Here is a 16,102-nt window from a genome sequence, read left to right as displayed (position 1 = left end):
GTAGAAAGGAAGTAAAGAAGAAAGGAAGGAAGGAAGGACTAAGCATTTATTAAGCACCTACTACTACGTACCAGGCACTATGTTAAGTGCTTTACAAATGTTATCTCATTTGATCCTCCTTACAACCCCATGAGGTAGGTGCTATTATTGATATAGTATTGCATTTATGACTGGAAAAAGTCCTTGTATTTGTATTGAGTATTAATTATCTATTGAAGAATCATCTATGAAGAATAAATACTCAGAATTTTTGGGAAATACAGTTTCAGTGATTCAGGGTTATGGTGACGAAATTAGCATATTCATCTTTTTGCTACAATGTCACCTGATATTTAAGTGACCACTGGGTACAAATCATTATGTACTCATTACAATGCTTTCACATGTAAGCTTGAATGTACTTCTCAGTGCCCTGGGTATCTGCAGAGAAGCATTAGTAGAGAGGTTTTCTTCATTCTAGAATTCTCTACACTAAATAAGTCATAGGTCTAGTCCCTCTCTATCTTGTAAGATATATGCAAAAATAGAAATTAAAAAAGGATAAAATGAAAGATGACTAAATATTATTTCAAAAGTATTTTGCTAAAAGTACAGAAAAAAACTTTTTTACTATATGATATAATATACTTCATTATTTAAAAAAAAAATCTCTGTATGACTTGGGCAATAGGGCAGACTTGTAAATAGCAGTTGCTTGCTATCAATTAATTATTTAATTTGATCACTGTAGCTAGCTAAGTAAATGAAATTATCTTTCTTTTAGGTACCTTAAAAAAACTGAAACATGCACTGTAAAATAAGCACATAACAGGTCACTGAGTCAGTGAACCTAACTTTTCAGTAAGACTTGTGTTTGTGTAGAGTTTGCCATAAACAGTATGAAAACAATAAGCAAAAGAGTTCACGATAAACAGTACAAAAACAATAAGCAAAAGTGAATTATTTGAATTCAGCAGAATGTTTTCAATATCTATTCTTCTGTATGTGGTTCTGCTTACTGAATGGTATCATACCTTTACTTCCTACTAACATGTGAATATGTTATGGATTTTTTTTTATATGTGTTAGAAAACAGGAAGGAATATCTGAATTAATAGGAAAGGGAAGTAATAAGTCTGGCCCAGTACTTTGTTCCTGGATAATTGATCCTAGTAATAGTAAAAGGGAGTCACTGGAGTTTATTGAATATAAGGGTGCCATGATCACTTGGTCCAGAGGATGAACTGGAGTAGAGAGAGACTTGAGTCAGGGAGACTAGTTAATGAGGCCAACTCTGTAGTTTTAGGGAGAGGCGCTAAACAAGGGTGCTGGCTGTACGAGTAGAGTGAGAAGAGGATTTATATGAGACATATAGTGGGGGTAGAAATGACATGTTTTGGATGTGTGCAATGAGTGGAGATGAGCATGACACTGGAGTTGAAGAACCTGGACGACTGGAAGGCTGATGGTGCCCTTGACAGAAATAGGGAAGTTCAGAATAAGATTGGATTTGGGAAGAAAGATAATGTAATTGAGATCTGTGCTGCAATTTGTACTCTACCCATACCTATTCAACCCAAAATAAGAAGGGGGCACAGTTTGGGGCCCTTGCCCTCACAGAGCACAAACAAAACTTGCGTTCCAGGAGGCACTTTTTGCATCAGGGAATGCATGTGTTGGAGGAGAGTAAGTTTTTCAGTTGTGCAGTCTTGGTTTCAGTTACATCATAATTGCCCTGCAGGTCTTCTGACAGATATTATCATCATCGTTATCATCTTGGCCACTATGGTAATGCCACGGTGATACCCATAACAGCCGCTAGGAATATGCATGCATATTTCCAGGGTAAATTTGTAAAATATAACTAACTTTATTCCTCAGAGATGAAACCAAGATATTTATCCAGATACCAGAAAGCCAATTCCACCATGGTAACAAAAATACACATCACCAATCCAGGGAACACTGACGTTGCCAAGCCTTCCCTCTATCAGGCCTCCCCAAAAACAAGCTCCCTTGGCAAAATTCCTCCCTCACTCACTCACACTAGCTACTGTGCCTCAGCACTGCCTTGCTGTCTTTCGACTCTGCCTCACTCTCACTTCCTGCTCTACCCTCCTGCTCCACCCATTTGGCAGTCTTACTCTACCATGCCATGTGACTCAGGCTCCATCACAGCAGTCAGCTGGGCCCAGTAATAGAACTTTAAGGTTTGCAACGTACTTCGCAAGTATGATCTCATCTGATCCTCACAATTCAGAGATAGACGCTGTTATTATCCCCATTTTATAGATGAGGAAACTGAAGCAGACAGTTGTTTAGTGACTTGCCAGTATCTGAGGTAGGATCTGAACTCAGGTCTTCCTGACTTAAGGTCCTAGGCTCTGTCTACTGGGTTTCCTAGTTGCCTGACAGAAGCAGAAAGATAGGAAGCTTGTATAGCTGTGGGAAGGGGTGGAGTGTGGTTGTGTGAGAGGCAAGACTTACAATTAACTCTTGAGGGCAGGGTGGGATTTCATCTATCTTCTCATGATCCATTTGGTTGGTTTCATTCTTTGTGGAGTACCACACCTCCCCATGAGACTAGGGACTCCCCCCCTTCTGGATATTGTTGCCCTAGAGTGAAGCTAACAGTAGAGAAGAGAGTGAACTTTGTGTTCATATTCTTTCTCCTGCACTGGGGCGCTGTACGCCTAACTTGTTTGCCTCACTATCCCCGACTTAAAATCAGGATCATATGAGCACATTCCTTTTAGGTTTGTTGTGAGGATCAAATGAGATAATATTTGCAAAGTGCTTAGCATGGAGTAGGCACTTAATAAATGTTTGTTTCCTTCCTTCTCCAGTGCTTGACTCTTACCACACTCGCCATTTCTTGCCCTGAGACCCTGTGCTTCTTATTGATGAGATTTCACTTTCCATGATGTATTCTGGCCATCTTCTTGCCATGCCACTTTGTGTGTATGTGATCCCTCTCCTCCCCCTTTTTCTACCTCTTGCTCTGAGAAAATCAATACCACCTAATACCTAGAAAGGACATGTAAATCAGTAAATCAAACCATCCCTTTGGTTTCACCAGGCCACATCACCTAGCTACTGACTCTTATTATAATGTAGACTGTTAAACCAAGTAAGTGCCCATCCATTAGGGATTGGTTAAACAAATTGTGGTTCATCTATGTAATAGAATATTACTATCTCTTAATAATTAACAGAAGGATGTTTATTTGACTATGGCATAGAAATCCATTTCACAAGGATGTAGCACAGTAGGTTGGTAGTTGTGGCTCCCCCCTCCCCCTCCCAAATCTCTGCATAGAAGTGGTTTGCTGTTATGGGACAAGATGTTGCAAAGACTCCCCAACATCTTCCAACTGTGAAGGGCCTGTTCCAAGTGGGCAGGCCTCTTTTATACCCTTCAACCAGGAATCCTGACATGGTTGAGCCTTAGTCCCCTAGGGCAGTCTTATCTTCAGAATAACTTCCTTGATCATTAGGGAAAGAAGTAGTCTAACCTACTTGGAAAAGGTGAGATGGGGAACCCTCATAGGTACTGATCCTATTATAGTTTTATGGGAAAGCTATGATGTAAAAACAAGAGTTAGTAATAAAAATTTATTTTTAAAAAATGCAAGCTTCTTGTGGGCAGGGACTAGTTTGCTTCTTTTCTTTTTGTGTTGCCAGCACTTGGCATTGTGTCTGACTTACAATAAGTGCTTAATAAATGCTTTTCAATTAATTAATGACTTCATTTAGCCAACAAGAGGAAAGCTAAGTGCCCATTTTGTTTTATTTTATTTTTTAAAGAGAAAAGAAAACAATGGCAAAACTGAACACAAAGAAAACATTGTGTTGCTGGAAGTTGGGAACTTGAGAAGTAAAATTGAACTATTTTCTCTTTCCCCATCATTCTGGAATTCCTAAAATCACCTGGTTTTCTTTGGACAAGGGATTACTTGGAATGGGAGTTGTTATTGTTCAGTTGTTTCAGTTGTGTCCAACTCTTTGTGACCCCATTTGAGGTTTTCTTGATAAAGATACTGGAGTGATTTGCCATTTCCTTCTCTAGTTCATTTATTTACCTCAAACTGAGGCATACAGGGTTAAATGAGTTGCTCAAGGTTATATAGCTAGTAAGTGTCTGAGGTAGGATTTGAACTCAGGTCTTCTGACCCCAGTCTTGGTACTCTCTAGAGTTCTTCTAATTAGGTTATCTTCCTCATCAGATTTGGCACTTCTGGAGCCAAGATAAGCATTACCTCTAAGGCTAAAGGTCATAGAGTCCATTCATTATATCTTATTTCATCTGATGTTCGATTTAGAATTTTTATTCTTGTGACAAGACGTTATTACTTGTATTTCATTAATTCATCTCAACATGGTCAAAGAGCCCTGAGTACAAGCCCGTTATAGGATAGTTATTCTCCATATTCTCAGATAGTGCAATTGTAAGTAATTTAAGATTTCCTCCTTGACAAGTAGAGTCAGAATGTTCGAGTATTATCTGTGCCTTGGTAACTTTTGTTTTATAATTGTTGTTATGAATTGTCAGGTCTTTGAAAAATGATTAGGATTCAGCAGAATGTGTGCAAATCATTTTGGCTAATGTGTTTGGCTAACATACTAATAAAGATAAATTTCTTTATATAAACTAAACTCTTAGTAGGGTTGGGAGGGCTTTCATTAAACAAACATTTATTAAGTATTTACTCTGTGCAGGACATCATGCTAGGCTCTGGAGGAGATAATATTTAGGTAAGGTGGTCTTTGTCCTCGTGGAGGTTATAGTTGATATATATTATATATACAAATAGACAGATTTTGTGTATATCACACAATTTTGGGGAGACCAGGACTGAGATTTCATTGATACAGAGAATTCATGGTATGAAAACTCCACCTACCAATGCAGATGGACATTTGTCCTAAAATTTATAGTCATAAAGAGTTACGTGAGGCACTGAAAGGGTTCAGTGACTTGTCTATAGAGTCACGTAAAATGAAGCCAGGTCTTGACTCTGAGGACAGCTCAGCTGTACCATACTACCCCCTAAATAATAATACATGGTAAATGCATTAGAGAGTTACAAAATGAGCGCTACATGAGGTCTAAGCTGATGCATATGTGTTGGTCTGTTACTAAAAGGGAGATCAAGGAAGAAGGCATTCACACTTATGTTTGAAGCATGAGTAGGGAGTACCAATGAGAATGAGAAGACATTCCAGGGATAAGAAAGACCATAAACAAAAGCACAGAGGTAGAGAGTGAAAGGCACATTTAGGGAAGAGGATGAGGCCATAAATAGAAGTCCGGTTTGGCTGGAATGGAGAGTGTGTTTCATCAAAGGCAGTACTATCAGTCGGTCAGCAAACATTTATTCCTGCCTCTATGCCAGGTGCTGTTCGAGGCTGACTAAATTTTGGGAAAATAAGGTGGTGCTAGATTATGGAGGGTCTTAAATATGAGACAGAGGAGCTTAAGCGTTAGTAGTGGTAGTCAGTCAGGAGCTGCTGAAGAATTTTGAGTAGAGGAATGACGTGCCCTGATTTATACATTTTAAAAAAATGTATCCTAGAAGCAATATGAAGAAACAAATTGTAAGGGTGAGAGTAGAAGAGGAAAGCACTTTTAGAAGGTTCCAATAATCCAGGTGGGTAGGAATTAGGGTCTGTCCTAGTACAGTAATAATACAGAGAAGGATGACTTTGAGAGGTGTGAGGGTGGTGTTAAAGGTTTTGAACGTGGGAGATCAGATAAACGGTGGTGCCACGGACTAAAGAGGGAAATACTGTGAGCTCATTTGTAAATATACCAAATTTAAGGTATTAGTGGGACGTTGGGATGTGAATATCTGATTGGCATTTAGAGATGTGAGTCTGGAACTCAGAAGACGTGTCAGTACTCAAGTTCATGTTTTGGGGAATCATCTGTAATAGGGCTGGTAGTAGAGTCGTGTGCTTTGTAAAGTGAGTATGCTCCATTAATATTATGACCTTGACTCTGCAATCTCTTTTCTTCCCCATTAATGTATTTTTTATTGTGAACTTAAGAACAGTAGGAGGACCATGCTTGTTAATTGCATCCGTTGATGCAAGAATTTTAAAATAATTTAAAATGTAATTTTTGTTATTTTATTGTAATTTACTATGATATCTATCTGTACAGATGTACTTTACATAGAAATACTTACAAGAATATATTTTAATTTTATTTTGAAATAAGCATTTTCATTCTGTTATGCCTATATTTCATTATTAAAAGAAGAAAGAGGCTTGCATAGGAAATGAACTTCTTTATGTATGGTTTGTTTTTTAAGAAGAGTGTTTATATACACATGTATTTAATTTAATAAGGTAGTAACAAAACTGGTTTATTTATTTGGGCTCCTTTCTGAACATTTTGTTTTCTTCTGTGCATTAAATAAGTTTTTCTGCATTTCTCTCACTAGTGGCTAACCTAGGGGTGAGGAATCTGTGGCCTCGATTTATTCTGTGAAGTTTGGATTCAGTCAAAGGGATGCTCTTGAGGACCTAGAGGGCCACAGGTGTCCTCGAGGCTGCAGGTTCACCATCCCACCTATAATCTCCCATTCATGTAGTAGAAACCTTCCTTTGTAACAGATATGTGTAGTCTGGCAAACCAAATCAACACATTGGCCCTGTCTGAGACTATATATTTCAGGGTACCTCTGTAATATATTGCTTTTTTCTCAAGAGGCAGAAGGTATATTTCATCTTCATTCTTTTGAAATTAATATTGTTTGATGCTTTGTTCAGAGTTCTGAATCTCTCAGAGTTGTTTTCTTCATGTTATTGTTGTCTCTGTGTAAATTATTCTTCTGGTTCTTCTCATTTCATTTTCAATCAATTTGTACAAGTCTTTCCATGCTTTTCATAATTCATTATTTTCATTTCTTAAGGTGCAATGAAATTCCATCACAATTATATCTCACAGGCTGTTCAGCCATTTCATAGTTAATGGATACCTATTTTGTTTTCAGTTCTTTGCTCCTATAAAAAGTATTGCTATAAATAAATATTCTCAATCTTTTTCCTCTGCCTTGATCTCCTTGGGATACATGCCTAATGATACTATTACTGGGTCAAAGGGTATTTCCAGTTTAGTGACTTTTGAAGTGTATTTTCAGGTTGTTTTCCAGACTGGTTGAGTCAGTTCTTAGCTTAGACATAACAGAATGAAAATGCTTATTTCAAAATAAAATTGAAATATATTCTTGTAAGTATTTCTATGTAAAGTACATCTGTACAGATAGATATCATAGTAAATTACAATAAAATAACAAAAATTACATTTTAAATTATTTTAAAATTCTTGCATCAACGGATGCAATTAACAAGCATGGTCCTTTTAGTGTTATTAAGTTCACAATAAAAAATACATAAAGGGGGAAGAAAAGAGATTGCAGGGTCAAGATCATAATATTAATGGAGCATACTCACTTTACTAGAGGGTGTTCAAAGCACACGACTCTACTACCAACCCTATTACAGACGATTCCTTAGGTCAGTTCTCTTTCTTCCACAGCCTTCTCAAAATTTGCTGTTTTCCTCTTTTGTCATTTTCCACTTTAAAAGTAAAGCCACAGGAGTGTTTTAATTTGCATTTTTCTAATTAGTGATTTGGAGCATTTTTCATATGGTTGTTAATAGTTTTGCTTTTCTTTGAAAACTATTTATATAATTTGACCATTTATTAACTGGGAAATAACTGTTGTTAAGTGATTTTATTAATTCTTTCTAAACTCTTGGATATTAGATCTTTATCAAAAAAATTTGTGCGAAGATTCCCCCCCCATATCTCCCATCTAACAATATATCTTTTATTCAAAAGCTTTGAAATTTTATGTGATTAAAATTGTCTGCTTTATTTTTATAATTTCCCCTGTCCCTTGTTTAAGTAGGAGTCCTTTTCCTAGCCATAGCTGTGAAGGATATTTGTAGGCAACTGGCTAGCACAGTGACTAGAGCGCTGGGCTTAAGTCACTGAACCTGAGTTCAAATTTAGCCTCAAGCACTTCTAGCTGTGAGCAAGTCTTTTAAACTGCTTCAGTTTCTTCATCTGAAAATGAACATAATGATGGCATTCGCCTCATAGAGTTGTTGTGAGGATCAGATGAGATCATAATTGCAAGTGATTAGTGATTAGCATAAGTGATTAGCACACAGTAAGCACTATATAAATGTTAGCTGTTATCATGATTTCTTTTCTCTTTTAATTTTTTACGATGATACTTTTTATATTTAGGTCATGTATTGTGGCATATGATGTTAGGCATTGGTCTAATCTAAATCTAAATCAGTTCTCCCAGCATTTTTTATCCAATAAGGAATCCTTTCCCCCAAAGTTTTTATCCTTAGACTTATTAAACACAGTGCTATTATGTTAGGTTATTTCTGGGTTTCATTTACCTAATCTGTTCCATTAGTCAACTTTTTTATTTTTATCAACTACCAAATAATTTTGATGCTCATTACTTTGTCACATAGCTTGATATCTGAAAGTGCTAGTGCTCTTTCATTCCCTGTTTTTCATATTTCCCTTGAAATTCTTGACCTTTTGTTCCTTCAGCTGAATTATATTATTTTGTCTAGCCCTATAGGTTAACCCATTGGTAAGTACTACATATGTAAATGAATTTGATAGTGTCATCATTTAAATTTATGTTGGTATGATCCAACCGTAAAGAATTAGTATTTCTCAAGTTATGAAAGTCTTCCTTCCTTTGTTTCTTTAGTTCTTGAGTACACACATATTGGTAGGTAGAATCTCAGATTATTTATATATAGATATACCTTGGAGATATGGTGGGTTCAGTTTTAGACCACTGCAGTAAAGTGAGTCATACAAATTTTTTGGTTTCCCTGTGACTATGAAAGTTATGTTTACACTGTACTGCAGTCTAAAGTGTGCAATAGCACTATGAATTAAAAATATATACACCTTAATTAGAAAATACTTTATTGCCAAAAAATGCTAGTCATCATCTGAGCCTTCTGCAAGGTGTAATCTTTTTGCTAGTGGAGGGTCCTGCCTTGATGTTCGTGGCTGCAAACTGATCAGGGTGATGGTTGCTGAAGGCTGGGGTGACTGGCAATTTCTTAAAATAAGATAGCAATGAAATTTACTGTGCCACTTTACTCTTCCTTTCACTTGAACACTTAGAGACTATTGTAGGATTATTAATGAGCCTAATTTCAATATTGCTGTGTCTCAGGAAATAGAGAAGGAGGAGAGGGAGAGAGGGAGGGGAATATCAGTTAGTGGAGCAGTGAGAACACATGCAGCATTTATTGATTAAATTCATCATCTTATATGGGCCGTGCTTGTCGCACACCAAATTAGTTATAATAGTAACATCAAAGAACACTGATCACAGATCACTATGATTGAAATAATAATAATGAAAATGTTTGAAGTATTGCAAAATTACCAAAATGTGACACAGAGACACGATGTCACCACATGCTGCTGGAAAAATGGTGCTGGTAGACTTGCTTGACACAGGGTTACCACAGACTTTTAATTTGTTAAAACATAATATCTGTAAAGCATGATAAAATGAAGCTCAAAACTGTAGTTATTTACATAACTATAGATAAATATAGATTTTATCTCTTTCTGCTAGATTTTGTTATTAATGTACATAAATACTGATTCTTTTCCTTGTTTATTTTATAATCTCTTTTTCTGCATTGGGGCAGGGAAGAGGGAAGGGAATAAACATTTATATACTGCTTACCACATGCCCGGTACTGTCCTGAGGACTTTATAAATATCATCTCTTTTGATCCTCACAAACACCCTGATAGGTAGGTATGTTATCATCTCAATTTTACAAATTAGTAAACTGAGGCAAACTGAGGTTAAGAGACTTATTCAGGATCACACAGACACACAGTGTCTTAGACTGGATTTGAATTTAGGTCTTCCTGATTCCAGGACCAGTGCTCTGTGCCCATGGTGCCACCTAGCTGCTTATTGAAGTTATTGTTTTAATTAATTTTTAGTTGCACCTCTAGCCTAACGCTGTTCCTAAATTTTTATATAGTGATATCCTCTTCTCCTCTACCTTCCCCTTCTAGCTTGATGTTTTGTCTTCCCCTGTTAGAATGTAAGCTCCTTTTGAGTAGGGACAGTCTTTTCTGGTTTTATTTTATTTATATCCCTGAAGTGCATGGCACATTGTTTAGCACATAGTAACCTCTTAATAAAATATTCTTTCTTTACTCTTCTCTGCTCACGCCTCTCCTCACGCCTCTCCTCTCTCTCTTCCCCCCTTCCCTCCTCTCTCCCTCTCTCTTCCTTTTCTTCTCTTCTTCCCTCTCTCTTTCCCCCTCTCCTGTTTTCTCTCTTTCTCCTTTTTTCTATCTAGACCAGATCACATTTCTAGCTCATAGCTAATGGGATATATAAACACACATGTTATGAGGAAATCCGGTAAAGGATGGAGTGAGTCAAACCTTATTTGTTAAACGTTTTTGCAAATGGACTGGTCCTTTTATCTGTAACATTTCATTTTAAACAATGGATTTCTTCATTTATATTTCACTTCTTAAAATGCACAGATATAGAACTTGTGTACTTTAGGTATAACCTTTTAATGGCTTTAATTTATAATACCTTATTGTCTCTGAAATTATCAGAGACTTTGCTCCCTACCATCTCTCGAGTGAGTACAACCTTGCAGCTATGGAGGCAAACTGGGAATACTCAGGGGGTTTGGCGTTGAGGGTAATTCTGATATAATTATATATCTGTATTTCAAAACATTTTGTTAGTTACTCAATTCCTCTGTTAATATCTCATTGTTTTGGATAACTGGATTTTACTCTGAAGCCATGAAGGGCCCAGTGACTCCTTTCAGGTATTACAGTGAGTCAGTGACAGTTGGAATTAGAATCTTAAGGGTTTTGCCTTTTAGTTTTAGTTTACAATGCTTCAGGCCTACACTGTAAATGAGGAGATGACTGAGAAAGGAAGCAGTTAATTGAAATACTGAACCAATAGTTACACTTTGTTTACCTCAACATATCTCCTAGAGGAGAGTTTGAGGCTACTGTTTAATGTTTTAACCAACCACAATAATGCCTGCAAAATGTATAAACCACAGCTTAGAGAAAAGGGCAATTTCTGATATTTTCCAGATCTTATTTTCATTTTAGTGACTAAAAGAGGAGAAAAACCTTTGTAATTCATTGATTCACTAGGCTTTCTAGATGAGGGTCTTTATCCACTAGCTTTTGAGTCACTGATTAGGACAAAGTGATTGCATTTCCTATTTTTTCTGTTTAGTTGTCTCAGATTTGAATAAATGTAGCCATGTGAAAAATTTTCCTTTGCCATGGTTTCTTACATGTCAATACCTAACTAAAAAATATCCCTCAAGTCAAAAGCTCCCTCTTAGTTGAAACTTTACTTTGTTTGATACCATATTTTCCTATAGAAATTTTCAACTTTCTTTTGAATTTCTGACCTTTCTATAGGTTTAGCTTGACTCTTTAACAGCCTAAGATCACTTTAGTGAATTTAGTTGGGATGGTACTATTTTTGTTAAAACTCTGAAAAATTTAAGTTTTGTGAACTCACAATATCAGTCTTCGTTACAGAGCAGAATTCTGAACGAGGCTGGCCTAGCTCAGATAGGATTCAAATGAATTTATTCAAATTTCAAGAAAGTAATCAGATCTTCTAGAAGATATTCCCAGGACATGAACTCTGAGGGAAGCCCTAGTGTAACTGTAGTTTTAATGGTAATTATCAGAGTAATTACCACCTCTTTTAAAGAAGTTACTAATATACTTCCCTAGAACTTCAGCAGAGGCAAAGAAGTAAAAGTATCGTAGTCAGTATGAGCTGTCACAAAATGTCTATCTACTATGTGCCGGTCATTGTACTCAATATTATCTCATTTGATAGATGCAATGTACTAAAGTAGCAAAGTATCTTTGACACTTAATTTATGTCTTGTGTTATACAAAGATGATACTGTTGATTTAACAAAGCACCTTTTGTGTAGCCTTTTGTAGTTGATATACAACAACCCTGTGAGGTAAGCAAGGATAAGTATCGTCATTCTGCCCCAACTCAGTCGAATAGCAAATGATGGAGCCAAGATTAAAAACCAGATTTTCTGATTCTTAGTCCACTGTTCTTTCTACTACATCCAGATAGAGGGAAAAAATCAAAAAGAAAGATAGCAAATGTATTGTTTTCTTTCATCAGTGTGCCTTCCAAGGTGATTATCAGTCAACTTAAAATATTCTCACGGTAATTGCCAACAGTCTCTTCCTTGCCGATATGATGTGTTCTCAGTTCTCAACCTTCTTGGGCTCTTTCCTGTGTTCGATACTGTTGACCGTTCTCTCCTCCTAGATACTTTATTCTTCTTGGTTTTGTGATATTAGTCTTTACTTCCACCTCCTAGAACCCTTCACTCCCTTCGAGAATAAATGAAAGAAAGAAAAGCTTTTATTAAGCTTTTACCATGCTCCAGACATCCTGCTAAGTTCTCAGGATGCAAAGATTTAAAAAGAGACAAATAGAAGTTTACATTCTAATAGAAGTTGACAGCAGGGAAGGGATGTTATGCAAAATGAAAATGTTGGGGAAGGGAGAGAAGGCAGGCAGAAGGTAAGATGGCCAGGTTGGATGGTTGGATGGTGTGTGTGTTCGTCCTTCGTGGTTGAAGAAGACCATTCTATCAGAGAAATAATGACATGACTTGCACTTGACTTTGTTTTGAGTGAGGGAGGGCTGTGCAGGTCACCAGCCTCACTTCTCCTCCAGAGCCATCTGAATCCAGTGACCAGATATTCCTCAGGATGACTGGAGATGACCCAGGATGAGGCAATTGGGGTTAAGTGACTTGCCCAAGGTCACACAGCTAGTGAGTGTCAAGTGTCTGAGGTGAGATTTGAACTCAGGTCCTCCTGACTCCTGCACTGGTGCTCTGTCCACTGTACCACCAAGCTGCCTCTATGGTTGGATGAGCTATAAAGCTGATGTTTAGGACTAGTCCGTAGAAATGGTGGTTTGAGTACTAGTTTGTACACATTGGTCACCAGTTAACTGCACAGGGCCTTATGTTGGGAGTTCCAAGGATGAATAAAGTGTCTTCCCCAGGGAGAGAGCAGGGTTCAGGAACACGTGGGGATGGAGATTAAAGTTTCAGGTCAGGTCTTAAAGCCTCCTCTATTGGGGAGAAGTAGATTAGTGGCAGCAGGCAAATGGTGAGATGGCTTGGAGGATAGCTGGTGGAAATAACAAGTTTAATCCTGGTGTAGCGTGTAGGACCACTTAGACACCACCCTTTGTACAAAGCCTTTCTTTATTTCCCTAAACCGTTTTAGCTGCCTTTCCGTAACTACCTTGTACTTATTTTGTATGTATTTATATGTGTACATGTTGTCTCTCCTAGATAACATAAACTCCTTAAAAGCAAGGATTTTTTCATGTTTTGCCTTTTTATTCCTAATTCCTAGCACAGTGCCAAGCAAAGAGCAGGTTCTTAATCATGAATTTTTGTGATTAATTTAGAAACAAGACATTTTATTTTCAATTTTGGACAGAAAATAGAGGCTTGAAATGAAGGTTTTGAGTTGAAAAGGCTTCTGCATAAAAATGCTTGTTCAAGCTATGGAAATGAATCAGGTTTTTGAGAGAGAAAAAACTAGAAGGTGCTTCCCTATTATTAGGGGATGAGAAAAAGAAAGAAGTCAGGAGAAAAAAGAAGCTGTAAAGCGTGATAGATAGCAAAGAGAGTATTAAAGGAATCAAATGTCACAGAGAGGCCACTTTGTGTAATAGATATGTTCTTGAAACAGTATTTAAATTCAGTCTTGTGAATTATCATTTTTGAAAAATCCCAATCCAGCTAATTCTTCAAAGGAAACTAATTGCATTCTTTTTACCTTTTGATATTCCCAGAACACTTAGAACAGCGTCTCCAGACTCAAGCAATACTTGTTGATTGTGATTTCTAGGACTGTCTTTTGCTTAAACTAGATTAAAAATTTTTTTGGCACTTGGCATAGAGTTAACTTCTGTGCAAAATAAAATTATTGCATAATAGTCACTATTCAATCTGGTTAAATTATTGCAGTTTAGACCCAATTAGTAAATTATTTAAAGCGCTGTTGGTGCAGTGCATAGAGAACCTGTCCCTGAGTCAGGATGATGGACATCTATTTAATTTCTGCCTCTGCCACATACACCCGCTGGACTCTGTGATAGACGTCAAAGTTCTTAACCTTTTCAGTTTCACAGGCTTCAGTTTTCGGAGCATTGGTAGAAGTTGCCTCACTGGGAGCTCCCTAAAGTGATGAAATCACAGCTATATGCCCCCTCCCCCAAATAGGGGAAAATGCCCTATTCAGAGCCCTCAAATTTGGATTCCATCCCAAAAGTCTGTCGTTTTCTTTCTTTCTTTTTTTCTTTTTGGCTACAATATTTCCCTCGGAGGTTCTCATCCTGAAGTTTGTTTCCTTTCCTTCTTCTTTTTACCCATCTGGAATTCTTCTGTTGCTGCTTCCAGCACTGTGCTTGGCAAGTAATCAGTCTCTACTTGTCTAATAGCTACCCTGGAATTGGAGGTGCAGCTGTTTGCCATTTCGTCCCCCCCAACCCACTTTTAACTTCCTCTTTATTTCTGTTCCCTTTTTTTCTCCCTCTCTCCCACAATACTTTTTTTTTCATATATAGTAGCTAATGTTTTTTTCACTAGTTCCATTTATCTTTACTATCCATTAAAGACTACAAGTACCAGGTGATGGATGAACATATTTATTTTCAGGATCAATTTTGAAACCTCATAAAATTAGGAGGAAATGGTGGGTCAGTGAAATTTTACTATGAGGAGATTGTAAGGAGAAGAACTCACTGTTATTGGAAATATTCTGCTTACTACATGATTTTTGCTGTTGTCAGTCATCTGCATTTACCAAGTGGGAAGTTCCCACTGTATGTAATTAGTATACATTAGGTGTTGTATATATAAGAGAAATAAAAGATATGATCTCATTGTCTGGGAATTTGTAACAAATTACTACTAATAATAATTTTTATTGTTATAGCTAAAGGTACCAAACATTATTAGAGGGAAAAGGGGAAATTCGGCTAAAGGCAGCTCTCTGGAAAAATTCTATGTGAGACTTACTCTGTGAAAGTATTTTAAATGGATGAAATGAAAACTCATAGACTCATATAGAGTTGTAAGCATTTGAAAAAAAGTTACATGTCCTTGAACTCTTCCAGTCCCCACTGAGAAAACTGAGCTACAAAACAGGTTTAGTGTTTTATCCAAATTCAGACACCTAGAGTGGGAAGCAAGGGGCCATAACCTTGCAGGTATTGTCATTCTCATTGTAACAGATGAGGAAACCGAAACAAAAAGAGGTAAAGTGACTTTCAAATTTGTTTTCATCTATATTACCCAGAATTCATTAATTTACTGAGATTATCTTCCGGTCCCAAACTCATCAACCTAATAATTCCTCCACAATGAATTCTAGCCTACTAGAGCCAGCTAAGCATGACTTATTTATTTCCTCACTTTGTTCATACTATTCCTTCCACATCTTCCCAATATTTTTCTTTCCTCTCCCTTTCCAAGTCTTACTTTAAAACTGAGCTTGAAACATATTTTTCCCAGGAAGCTTTAGCTAAATTTCCCCTTTCTCCTCTAATAGTGCTTGGTACTCCTAGTTATAACAACAAAAGAATAAAATTGTACTGTATTCCTCAGGTTGTGAAGAAAATGCTTTGTAAATCTTAGAGAGCTCTAGAAAAGAAAGCCATTCATCTATTTGTATATGTGCAGGTGACACTTAGAGCTATATGTTCAGCCACAGTTTCTCTCCTGAGTTCCAGCCTCAGATTACCAGCTTCCTACTGGATGTTACCGACTTAAGTGTCCCATACTAGGTGTCCCAACTAGGTGTCTCAGATCAACTAGTCCAAAGCAGGAACTTATTACTCTACCCCTCCATTTCCTCCCTCCATTCCCACATCTGCCCCTCTGACTACCTTCCTCTTTTCTATTGATTGGGTACCATGATCGAGTCACCTTGGATTGCAGCCTAGCTGCCATCCACGTCTAGTTCG

At 37.1% G+C, this 16,102-nt stretch overlaps 1 protein-coding gene across 6 annotated transcripts in view; it reads left to right on the top strand.

Annotated features, from left to right (window-relative positions):
- Positions 1-16,102, top strand: part of AGPAT3 (1-acylglycerol-3-phosphate O-acyltransferase 3) — a 154,471-nt gene that overhangs the window by 37,798 nt on the left and 100,571 nt on the right. Inside the window, exon 3 of one of the 6 annotated variants that reach the window (XM_072614817.1) lies at positions 2-134. The exons of 4 other annotated variants lie outside the window; for them this stretch is intronic. The gene's annotated coding sequence lies outside the window, so the exon portion shown is untranslated. Of the gene's footprint in view, position 1; positions 135-10,220; positions 10,451-16,102 lie in introns of those variants that run through there. One more of the 6 variants, XM_072614819.1, reaches the window with a different exon arrangement.

This window comes from Notamacropus eugenii, chromosome 5 (assembly GCF_028372415.1).
Source record: "Notamacropus eugenii isolate mMacEug1 chromosome 5, mMacEug1.pri_v2, whole genome shotgun sequence".
Lineage (NCBI taxonomy): Eukaryota > Metazoa > Chordata > Mammalia > Diprotodontia > Macropodidae > Notamacropus > Notamacropus eugenii.
The sequence above is the reverse complement of the archived record's forward strand: the minus strand, read 5'-3'. Positions and strand labels throughout refer to the sequence as shown.